The sequence below is a fragment of the Marmota monax genome, unplaced genomic scaffold, assembly GCF_021218885.2.
Source record: "Marmota monax isolate L192 unplaced genomic scaffold, Marmota_monax_Labrador192_F-V1.1 WCK01_AAM20220418_F8-fsc00025, whole genome shotgun sequence".
In the NCBI taxonomy this organism is placed as follows: domain Eukaryota; kingdom Metazoa; phylum Chordata; class Mammalia; order Rodentia; family Sciuridae; genus Marmota; species Marmota monax.
Window position 1 is genome coordinate 18435592 of NW_026691950.1, and position 12505 is coordinate 18448096.

At 33.8% G+C, this 12505-nt stretch overlaps 1 pseudogene; it reads right to left on the reverse strand.

The window, feature by feature from the left end:
• Positions 1-754: 754 nt before the first annotated feature.
• LOC124092568 (oxysterol-binding protein-related protein 9-like) lies at positions 755-3387 on the reverse strand (annotated as a pseudogene).
• Positions 3388-12505: the final 9118 nt, after the last annotated feature.

Here is a 12505-nt window from a genome sequence, read left to right on the forward strand (position 1 = left end):
TAGGAAAGTAATTTATTCAGTATGGCTATACTGGAAAGGAACAAGGCAACATGTGATCTTTATCCTATCTTCTAGGTGTTAAAATAGTTACAGGATTATATAGAGAAAGAACAAAAGTGGGAAGAGGTGGAAGGAGGCATGCATATTGTCAAGCAGTCTTGGTCAAATTGTGGTCTGTTGATCATTATCTCAGTCGTGTTCATTTGGTGACTTGCCATCCATAAGAAAGTTACTGTTGCCTAATGACTGTGAAAAGATGTCTACCAATCAGGCCTGTTTGGCTTGGAATCCAAGTGACTGCAGAAAGAAGGGCTCAGAGAAGAACAAGCAAGAAAGGCAAGATGGAGTCAGGGCAATGATTGTCTGTGCCTTCAGGTTCATTGCAATGACTGGAGATTTTTAGTCATCATTCTGGTAGTGTGGAATAGGACATTGTAAAAGCCTGTGGTTAAAAAATGAAAAATGTGCTGATTGTGATGTCAGACTTGAAAGGGAAGGATTACTTGTTTTAGACAAATACTCCTTAAATTGTTAACATTGAAAAATACAAAGAAATATGTATTGCAGATTTGAGCAGGAATTTGACTTAAAGTTTAAGGTACAAAAGAGATGGATGCAAAGCATTTATTTTGCTTTTACTTACACAATGGACATTTGCAAGCCCAAGAGGCAGTGTTTTTTTTTTTTTTTTTTTAAAGGTTGGAAAAATTACTTTATGAAGCCTTAAGAAGCACTGAATATAATTCAACTGTAATCCAGGTTTAGATACAATTTAATAATAGTTCATTTCCAAAATAAAAGTTATAAGTGAAACCATGAAATTTCCTAACACTTGATTTTAATACATTGCACTAATATTCTAAAACAACTCTGAGGAACCAATATTTACAATAGATGGAAGATTATGAAAAATCTGCCATCAGGTATATTTTTGTGTGTATATATTTGTATATATAGAACCCAAGAGATTACATGAATGAAGAAATAAGAGTCTATATGTCATGTCTTAACAGCAGAACAAGAGTGCAGAGTGTGAAACTTTTCAAAGCATGGGGTCTGGAACAGGAGCAGATATCTTGTTTTCTCAGGACTGAAGTCAAAATCTTAACTGCCATAGAGAAAGGGAAGCTTTTCCAGCTTTAATTGTTCATCTGTGTCAGAAAGTCCAGTATCCCTGAGATAGGAACCACTGCAATAAGAAGGGAGTGATAGGTTCTCCCAAAGGAAGATTGTTGCTTAATTTGGCTGACTGGCCCTGGTCATCGGGTGTAAACTTTTGTTTCTCAGCCTAATGCTTCACAGCACCAAGACGTTTCAGTAATGGTTCATCATAAACCCAGCATTCTCCATCTTCATGGAATAACCTTGTCTCCCACTGAATTTCCTTCTCCTTTCTTTCTCGGGCTTCTGCTCTTTGTCTTTCTTCAAGTCTGTGCTTTGCTTCAGTTGCTGCATCAATGTCTCTGATTTTTAAATTGAAAGTGACATCTTTCCAAAGGCAGCGGGACTCATATTCATTCTGATCTTCTAACTTCCTCACTTTCTTCTTGATTATAGGCAACTTCTTGGTATCTACAAAGACCGTATTTTCCCCTGTTGCATATTTTGCATACATTACACCATTCCATTCCCCTTCAATTGAGCAAAAAGACTTCTTGTCATTTGGAGAAAAAATCTCAGCAGTAATTCTGTGTTTCTTGCCTTCATAGAAAGGTTTAGTGTGGAAGACGATATTTGCACTATAACCAGTTTTGGAACAATTAATATTGCATTCTCCTCCTAGTTCCACCCAGGGCACTGTGAGGATAGACCTTCCATAACCATTGGGGAATGTGAGAATGTAATGCTCATCATAGTCTAGACATGAGACACAGCCTTGCCCTATGTTGTGCACCCCAATTGACATCCCAAGGAATTTTGATTTAGTCCAGATATGAGCATTGAATTGGATTTTCTTGTTAAAGCATTCAGCATAAAAGGCTGAAATGGGTGGATGATGGGAAACCTGCTCAGCCACGAATGTTACACTGTTTTTGGAAACCCAGGGAACTGGTCCTTCTGAAACTAGCTCTGTGTTCTCTTCAGTGTCATTTGGTAACGTCCAGTGACACTGAAAGATCTCACCCAAAATGGGATTGTATGGCTTTTTAGCAACCGATCCTTTCCTTCCTGCATGAAAGGCTGAGAGGTACCATTTCACAACCTGAACCATTCGATCCCTAGGATCTTTCTGGTCGCTAATGCTCACAAACAGGTCCGGATGTGCAAAAAAGTCTGCATACATTTCTAAAAGAGATCTTCTTTCAAGAATAAATGTTGGAAGAACTACCTTAGTAAGATCCATTCCGAGCCTAACCTGTGACAAGAGGTGCATGATAACACTCTTGTGCTCCTCCACTGACCCTGCCTCTCCGTCATCGTCTCTATCATCATGTGAATCAAAAAGGTCAGCATCACTTGTACCATTGGACATGGAAGAATTCAGTGATTCTGTGGTATCTGGGCGTTTTAGGCTATTTCCCGAACTGCTGTGTGTCAAGACTGAGGCAGAACCAGAAGAATCTATTAAGCGCTTTGGGGATGAGCCACTCTGATGGAATTCATCAGCATCATAGAATTCATCTTCACTGCTAGAGTAAGAAAACTCTGGGACTGTATTAGGAGACAAGTTGACATGACTTGGAGAAGTTAGACTGCTACTAGGTGGTGAATGCCCACTGCCTGTACTATTTGGTGTTGGAGTCTGATGATGTCCCAAGGTAGCTAATACAGGTCCAACGGGTAAGGAAGACGGACGCTGCTCTGACTTACACAACTGAGCTGGTTCTGGAGGTAAGACAGTCTGGGAAGGCATTGTGCTGATTACAGGTTCCAAGGGACTGGGTTGATATATTGCATCTACAGGATTAATAGTAAGTACTTTTAGCAATCTGCAGCAACACAATGCAGTGTTTAATAGATTCTACCATGCTATTTGTTGTTTCTTTGAGAGTTTCAATTTTCTTTCTCTGTTCATCATCTTTACAGTTTTGAAGCTTGTCATCAAAAAGCTTTAGTTGTTCTATCAAGATTTGTAGGTAAGCATCTGCCTCTGTTAGTTTCTTGTCAAAGTCTTGGACACTAGGAACAAATCCTGAATCCAAACCCCCAAAGGGCGGCGAGAAGGAGGCAGGGGAAGCACCACACTGGCGCCTCCGGCCTTTGCCAGGGCAGGCAGCAGGGACCCCGGGGACTCAGGGGTGGGGACCAGCCCCTCTCCCAGACCCTCGGGGTCTACTCACTCTGCAAGTGGCCAGCAAGAAAGCCATTCGCTGAGGCCCCCGCCCTCGGTGCCTCCTGGGGCGGGAGCCGGGGCTGCTCCTGCGCACCCCTCTTCTACTCCCTCGATCCGATCCCCGGGCGGCGGCGCAGACGGCCCAGCCAGAGGTTCAGCCCGTCCCGAGGCAGTGCTTTTTAACAAGAGCAGCTGTTATGTCCCTGTTACAAGTTCATTTTATTATAATGACCTAAACCCAGGTAGAGCCAAAAGTAAAGCCTCCTCTTTTCCTTACTCACTGTGGCCTTTTTGTCTGATTATTTATATAAGCAGAATGATAAAATAAAAGGTGATTTTCAACCTTTTGGGTAATTTTTCAACTATAACTTTTTTGAACAATAACATATGCAGAGACTCATATTTATAATAGCTATCATATTCTTTTAAATTACCATATTCTTTTAAATTAGTTTTTGCTCAATAGAGAAAACTCGTAATTAATATAAGCATTTATATATTTTTATAGGCATTTATATTGTCACTAATTTATCTGTAAAGAAATGTATAGCTTGGACATAATATTTTTGTAAATATATCAGAATATTTTTAAAGAATGAACACCTAAAGGGCATAATCATTTGAAAATTGCCTTTCACTAAAGTTCTGCAAATGTTTTCTCAACAAATCCACCAACTTATTTTATTAAATATATATTTTAAAGTTTTCTGTGCAATGCAACAAGAATATCTATTTTTTTTAATATCAATGTGTGCCTGAGCAAATTTTCTCTTTTTTAGTGGCGATTTTATTCTTTTCTCTGTGAAATATGTATATATAAACTAGTCCATTTTTTCTGTTAGATTATTTATATTTTCTTTTAATTTTAGGAATAGTTTATATGTTATCAATCAAGCATTTTAATTTATATTAAAAATATTTTTCTTTTGACTTTTTATTGGACTTTTAATTTTATAATGATGCTATTTATATTTCAGAAGTTTTACATTTTTATGTAACTCAGTAAGTCAATCTTTTCCTTTGTGGTTTTTGAGTTTTGTGTCATGCTTAAAAAGAATTTATTACCTTCAAACTAGTAATGCATCATATCAACAAATTTTTCATTTTTCAACTGTATTTAGCTTTTAAACGTACTAGAATTTTTGTTAGATGTAATACAGATTTCTTTGTACTTTTCAAATATTCTAAATAATTATATCTAATCTACTTGTTAACTATACTGTGCATTCCTACTAATTTTGTAGCCCAACATAACTACTAAGTTCTCATTTACCCATAATACCAATCTTTTTCTGGAATCTCTCTTCTGTTCCATTGCTCTCCTTTGTCTACATCTGTTCCCAATGCTTCATTTTTAAACTCTACTTTCTAGAGGCTTTTACTAGATTACACTGCTGCATAGTGTTCCCCCCTCCACCCAATAGGCTATTTTTGTGCATTTTTTCCTTTTCTGTAAAGACTTTGAAAGTTTTGAAAATCCATAAGAAGTTGGAATTTCAATAGGAATTTTTTTTCATTTGTAAATTAAGTTGGAAATAATTGATATCTTTATGCTATTGTCTCTTTGCATCTGGGAACACATTATGTGTGTGTGTGTATATATATATATATATATATATATATATATATATATATATATATATATGTTTTGCCATTGCTTTGAGAGAGAAAGAGAGAGAGTATCTGTGCGTCTTTCTGCATATCACTGTAGTATATATCCCATGAGACAGAAACAATCAATTTAGTTCTTTAACAAGCTCTTGAAAATAAATTATTTTTCCCAATATAGTTATTTTGACAAGCTTCTTACAATTTATGTTCATTTATAATTTACATTCTTTTAAAATTTCATGATTTTTGTAAAAATTAAAAATTACACTATTCTATCAATTCTTTTTTCTTTGTTATGTTTCTTTGTATTGGATTTATTTCTCTATTTTAAATAATGCAAACATATATGTATTTTCCACTTTCCAAGATTTATGGTAGTCTTCTACACGTATTTTTTTTCATTTTAGAGCAAAAATTATTTTGACTATTTTGTGAATTTTCAACTCAGCATCTTTCTTTATTCTATGCAATTAAACCAAACAAATCTTGAACACTTAAACTGCAAAGCATAATACTTTAGTTTGTGTTTGAAGGAAAAATGAAATAATTTTGCCCTTAAGATATTTTTACAGATGTTTTTTGATATTAAGATATTTTTTACAGATGTTTTTTGATATCTTCAAATACTTCTTGTGATTTTCAGATAAGATTGGTTATTGAATATAGATTGGGTGAAATTAAAGTCAAGAATAATATTCTGTCTAACATGTTAATATTATTGAAAAATAAGGCAGATATATCTCTCAGAAATTTTATGTTTTTTATAATTTTGTTATCAATCATATATACAATGCTTCATCTATAAAGCATTTTTAAAGACGGATAATATCTCTCTATTTGTGTGTGTGTGTGTGTGTGTGTGTGTGTGAAAGAAAGGAAAGAGAACATAGATGCAAGCATATGTCTCACCTTTGCTTAATAAGTTAATTAATTTTCCCATTATTTTGGTATATAGCAAAGTGAAATTTCTTATTAATATATTATATAGTTTAATTGTTGCCATTGGATTTATGGAAACATCCCAAGATAACCTCAATGTACAGATTTATAATTATAACTAGAAGTCTAATTTGACTATTAATATGCTAAGGTTTAAAATTAACATAACTTTTTTTCATACATGTTCTGTAGCATAGTTTGCTTTTCAAAGTCTACATGGACATTACCAAATATGCATAAATAATTGTGAATAAAGTCTTGGTTCACATTCTCAAATGTACATATATTTTTGACGAACATGAGAACATTTGGAAATGTTTTTATTAAAATATTGAAATTTAGCAACAGGTTCAATGTAACTTAATATCCACTTTTAACTGTGAATAAAAAAGGTTATTAATTATATATAATAACAACCCTATATTTATTTTTCAGTATCAACTTAACAAAGCCCTAATTTTTGAGTAACATTTTCTTAATTTCACCAGCTTTGGTAACTACCAATTATCCTTACTACCTGGAATTTAATCTCTTGTGTTGTTTATTCCCACATTGGGTCGAGCTAGATTCACTAAACTTTTCTTTTTCCATGGATTATATCACTTTTTATAGTATTTACATAAACTGTCAAATCTATGATACATTTTTTAAAAAAAGACTTTAAGTTTGAGGATTCTAGGCAAACAGTTCATTTCAAGAAATGCGATAGTGGACGATGAATAACACTTGCCCAGTGAATAGTCCTGGTTGGAAATGTGATGTAGTTACAGATGAACACTGTAGTTATGTAGTAGTGCTGGACAAAGTGGAAATAAACAGATTCATAATATCTCTGAAGATACATGATGATCTAAAAAGAGTTTTATTAAATTCTTACCAATTTGTCTGCACAGCCGTGTGATATCCATGTGTCACATTTTCCTGAAAGCCTATAGTCAAAATCTTTTCACTTGTATGAAGAATTGAACTCATATTCTTTGTGGTGAATCTTGGGTGTTACAGCTGCAGCATGCCTATGCTATTTTACACTGATAGGACCTGGTGTTTCATTGCTCTTCTTCTTGGAATTCATTGGCCTCTTCCTAGCCATAGTCCAAATCTGCTGTTATGACTAAATGTATAAATGTATGGCATATCCCCCAATTTATGGCTCAGGAGAGAAGCAAGAAAGTCATCCTTAACATTTATGATTCCATTAATTTTCATAGTAATTCACTGGATTACCAAGATTATTCCTGATATATCTTTCAAATTTTCCTTCTCTGATCACAACCTCTCTGATATTGCTGTAAATTAGAAACACGACATCTGTGCTCTGAAATACTAAAATAGCTTTTTGACTCTTATTTTTTCCAGAATCTGTCTGGCTCTTCTCTTTCTTTCCACTTCCATTAATTTTCTTGACAAAACACAGACATGATACTGCCAGATTTTATATAGAATGCCTCAAATGACACTGACTTATCTACTGTTAAATGTCCACATACTTCAGAATAGTATGCAAGATTCACCACTTTGACCCAAGTTGCCTTTGAACAATATGTTACCACACAAAAGTACACCTAAAAAGTACCTATGTTTGAAGCTCTTAGCATTATTTGGTTGGATCAAGGGTGGGACAATGGACAACAGTAAGAGCAATCCAAAACACTACTCCTGTATTTTGCAGGGGAGTAGATTTGGAGTTGAGATAGAGAAATTGAGCCAGAGAAAACTGAAGGTTGAAATTTTATCTGTGTGTGTGGCTGGAATTCTTCTCAAGAGAATTTAAGGGGACATTGGTATTCATTTTTCTCTTCATGTGTGAACAAAGTGGCAGAAATAGCAGGTATGTTGAATAAAGCTATTTAATCCTATGATCAGAAGAAAGAGATATGAAAGATGGAAGAATATACTCCTCAGGTCCCCTGGTTTTCCAGTTGCTGATTTCCTGATATGTCAGCATACGCTTGTCTAAAAAAAAAAAAAAAAATCCAAAGCTAATGAATATAATTATACTGGTGAAAAAACAGAGTTATAATAATTTCACTAAGGAGGATTTTGAGTTCAAAGCCAGACCCAGCAATTTAGTGAGGCCCTAAGCAACTCAGTGAGACCCTTTCACTAAAAAAAAAAAAAAAAAAAAAAAGGCTGGGATGAAGCTCAGTGGTTAAACCCCCTGGGTTCAATCCCCAGTACCCACCCCACCCCCGCCAAAAAGAAGAATTAACATAGTTTTTGAAGTTTGATATACACAAAAAGGTAGTTAGATATTTTTGCAGTATGGAATATTAAAATTAGGTAAGTAAATGATGATAAGAATAGTAACAAAATAATTTATTATTTGTATAAATTCATTTGAACTTTAAATCTTGGCCATCAGTTTAGGAAAAAGAAATCACTACAAATGATACTTAAGTATAATTGGAATGTGATGTCTTTTCTCAGCCAGATGTGAAGTAAGGAAAATGACACCCTGTATCCCACTCGTATCACTCCTACTTGTGATTGCAGATTAGTTTCTTGTCAAAGAAACTAAAGAAAGGCTAGAGCTCTTGCCTAGCATGTGTGATGGCCTGGGATTGATCCCTAGTGCTACAAAAAAAAAAAAAAAAAAGGAAGAAATAAAAGTAGTTTGTAAAAGTAATAAGGGCTCTGAAGAAAATAAAAACGGTGGTGTAGTAGAATGGCACATGGAGCAGGGACTTTCTTGGATAGGGTGGTCAGCAAAGTACTCTTTGAAAAGGTGGCAGGCTGAGATCTGAACGATAAGGATTCAGCTACCTGAATGTTCATAGGAGGTGCATAATATCTAAAGAAAAGATAAATATGAAGACTGGGAAGTACGAATGTGTCTGAGGTGTAGACAAAGAGAAAGAAAGTCAATGGGCATTGAGAGGCATGGAACAGAACAGTTTGATTTATGATTATTTATTTGCAAGGATAAGTCTAGGGCTGGGGCTGTAGCTCAGGGGCAGAGTGTTTGCCTAGCATGCATGAATCACTGGGTTTGATCCTCATCACCACATTAAAAATAAATAAATTAATTAAAAAGGAATTATGTTCATCTACAACTACAAAAAAATTAAAAAATAAAAATAAGCCTAAATATAGCAATACAAATTGTTTTTACCATTTTAGTTTTTCAATATTCAATAATAAAAATATCTTATTTTATATAGAGAATTTACTATATTTAAATTATTATAATGAATTTTAAAAACTATGAATGATCCTTAGACAATCATTGCAAGATGAAATCATACATCCTAAATATAGAACAAGGCAATGTTTTCATGAGAAATATCTTCAATTACAAGGATGAATACCCAGAAATGTTATATATAAAGTTCTATCAGCACCACTGGGCAAGGAATTCTAGTTACTACCATTTTGATAATTTTATTTAAATACAAGAGAAAATATCTTTGTGTGTGGGTATGTGTTAAACTGGTGATTGAGCCCAGATGTGCTCTACCACTTAACTCCATCCTCATACCCTTCTTTTTCTTATTTTGGGGCGGAATCTTACTAACTTGCTGGAATTAGTCTCAAACTTGCAATCTTTCTGCCTCAGCCTCCCAAGTTTCTGGCATAACAGGTGGGTATTGTGGCACCCCATGGAGGGGGAAAAAAGTCTACTCTTCTTGTCAACTTTCTTAGGCTGAGCAGTTTGAACTTGCTCACCTAATGTGACTTTATCAGTCAGGATATTTTGGAGGTCAGATCATGAACCTTTTTTTCTTTACCTACAGAAACTGGCAAGCACACACCATTAGACTTATTGTAAAACTTTCAATGTCATCACTATTAGCAGATCTTAACTTTGAAATGTGAAGAAGACTATCAGTAACTAATGGAGTGCCATGGTGATTTAATCAATCAGTGACTTTCAGGACATTATTGTAAGTCAATATATGAGGTTCATCAGTGCAGGGTGTAAGCAGCAGAAATTGACTTTCAGGCATAGGTGTGTTTCAGTATTGTAGGTATTCACTCCATTTGTCAATATGGAGAAATTAAAGCTAAGAAAGATTAATTGGGTTTGCCAAGGTTACAAAACACTGGGTGACAGAACCAGAAAAAAGGCCTACATTGCCTGACACCCAGATCCCATCCCAGAGTCCTATATAGTATTGCCTCCAGCTAAATGCTACCCGTTTGGTGAATAGCAGGCTCAATTCAATGCTTTTTATTGTGACATATCGATAATTAATGACTGGGAATGCCTTCTCCGTTCTTTCTAAGATGTTAAACTGTTTCTCAGTGAGTTCACAGTCATGAATCTCTGTTCTCTACTTGCCTATATTTCTCGCCCCATTGACTTCACAGAGAGATGGAATACCAGGAAGATGTAAAGCCTCTGCCCTTTTTTCCATTAGTGACAATATTTTTCCAGTTCAGTTACAGGTTTAAGCATAGGCTCTTTGTTAGCCAATTCATCTAACAGCACTCATGCAGTGCCCAAAACATACAAATGCCTCCTAAATCTTTATGTTCCTGTTCTATTAATTTCAGAGACAAAATAATATGATATTTCCCCCTGCTTTTACTGTACATCTTTTTATCATGAAATACATAGAAGTTTTCAGTAACTTACTGATATGATGGGTTACCAAGGATTATTGATTGAATCCTATTCATTTGTAAGCAACTTTTAAACCCCATTTCTCATGGGGATTATCAATCATAAATCAACTTGTTTTTATGATATGTAGCAATATTTTGAAAAATGCAAATAATGACAATGAAGTTTTCCAGTCAATACTATGAAATAATAAATTTAATTAATTTTCCTGTCTTGTCCCAAAGGCAATTGGAAATTGAAAATGTGTATATTGATTAAAAAAGAAGTATAACACCGTGACAAGGTGCAAAGGGAAGAAAATGAAATAAAAGGTCTTGTTACTCTGGAAACAAGTGTACTTAGATAATACTTGCCAAACCACTGAGATTTCACCACAGATAACTGAGTAAGACAGCAATAACACTAAAATTGGGGAGAACCTGTCCAAAACTGTATTCCTAGTGTGTGTTTAATCTTTAAAATATTTGTGTAATTTATTTATCATACTAGTTCCTTCTTTTAAATACATGCATTGTGAATCAAATCACATTCTAAAAATTAAAGCAGTCAAGACATATTAATTTTCAAATGTTTCCTACTGTTTCTCACTGCACTTAAACAATATGAATTAAAATCATTATTAAGATGCAACTTTTCTATAGTTTCATTGTATATATATATATATAATTTAGTAGAATTTCAACAAAATGAATGAAACTAATTAAGTTTTTGAAATTATGCCCTGATGATTATTAATATTCCTGGTCTTTTCTTGCATGGAGGATACTTGACATAACCATATGCATCTGTTAAAAGAAGTGCGTGTAATCTCAGGACTTTTTCCTCTGATTGAGGGACAAGTTTTGAAGAATGAAGTTTGTCAAGAAGTTTTCCCTTTTCCTTGCTGAAACCCTTGTTTCAAACCAGTGCAAGCAATTTCCTGTCTGTGATGGCATTCAGGACATGAGATATCCTTGTCTTTGACAGCAAAGGACATTTGTTTTGTTTGAACTGCACTCTTATCATTGGCAACAATGAAATTGTCAAGTGTGTTATTTGAGACATCAGATTCAATAAGAATCTTTTTTGTAAGTAAGTGACATTGGATATAAAAATATTTCTGTTCTTAACCAATGGAACAAACAGCTGGAATTTTAGATATTTGAGTATTGAATGGTAAAATATGATATCTTTACAAAATAAAGTAATTAATTATAAGGAATCAGGAGGATATTTTTATTGATTGAGGTAGTAGAATGTAAAGTATTTGGGAAATTATACATTAGGAATCAATGGGACTATAATAATAAGTAGTAGAAAAACAAAAATAAACTATAGTTCTCAATGAAGGTTTAAGGTTAAGTACCTGAGTTAGAAATAAAAAGAAAGAAAAAACGAAATAATATCAAAAATTAGGTTTCTATATCTGTTTATTTAGAAAAATGCACTGTCAGTTGGAAAGAACATTTATTTATTCAATTATTCATTCATTTGCCATATTGGTTGGATTCAATTTCTTCTGACCCCATTTAGAATTACATTTCTGAAGGATTTAATCTTTGTAAGTGAAAGGAAATCTGCCTCACCACCTAGAAAAGAAATTTAAAGATTAAATTCACAACTTTAAAGCCATACAAGTAATACTAATGCTGACAAAAATTACAGTTACACTGAATGTTAGAACAAAGCTCAGAATAAAATTCCTACTTCTAGGAAGATGTAGCTATAGTCTATTATTTTAAAACAGTGGTGAATCTGTTATAATATAAGAGCGTAGATATAGCAAAATAGCTGTGGGATTATTAAAACAGTCACCAACATTTTTACTTTTCAGCAACTCTCATTTATATCAATAATTATAATTAGATCATATTTTTATTTTATAAGCAAAAATATATCTTATGATATATTGATTTCTTTCTTTGCAAGATTCCTGAAATGTAAATTCAGAAGAAGTGCCTTGAAATATAAAATTAATAAATATGCATATGATAGGGATAAAGCTATATTACAACATTTTCTTATCTTAAATATACTGGATTTTTTGAACACACTATATAGCCAAAGGAATAAAAAATATTGAGGTCCTTACCAATAAAATATAGGTGAGAAATTTCATATTGTTTTCTCTCAAG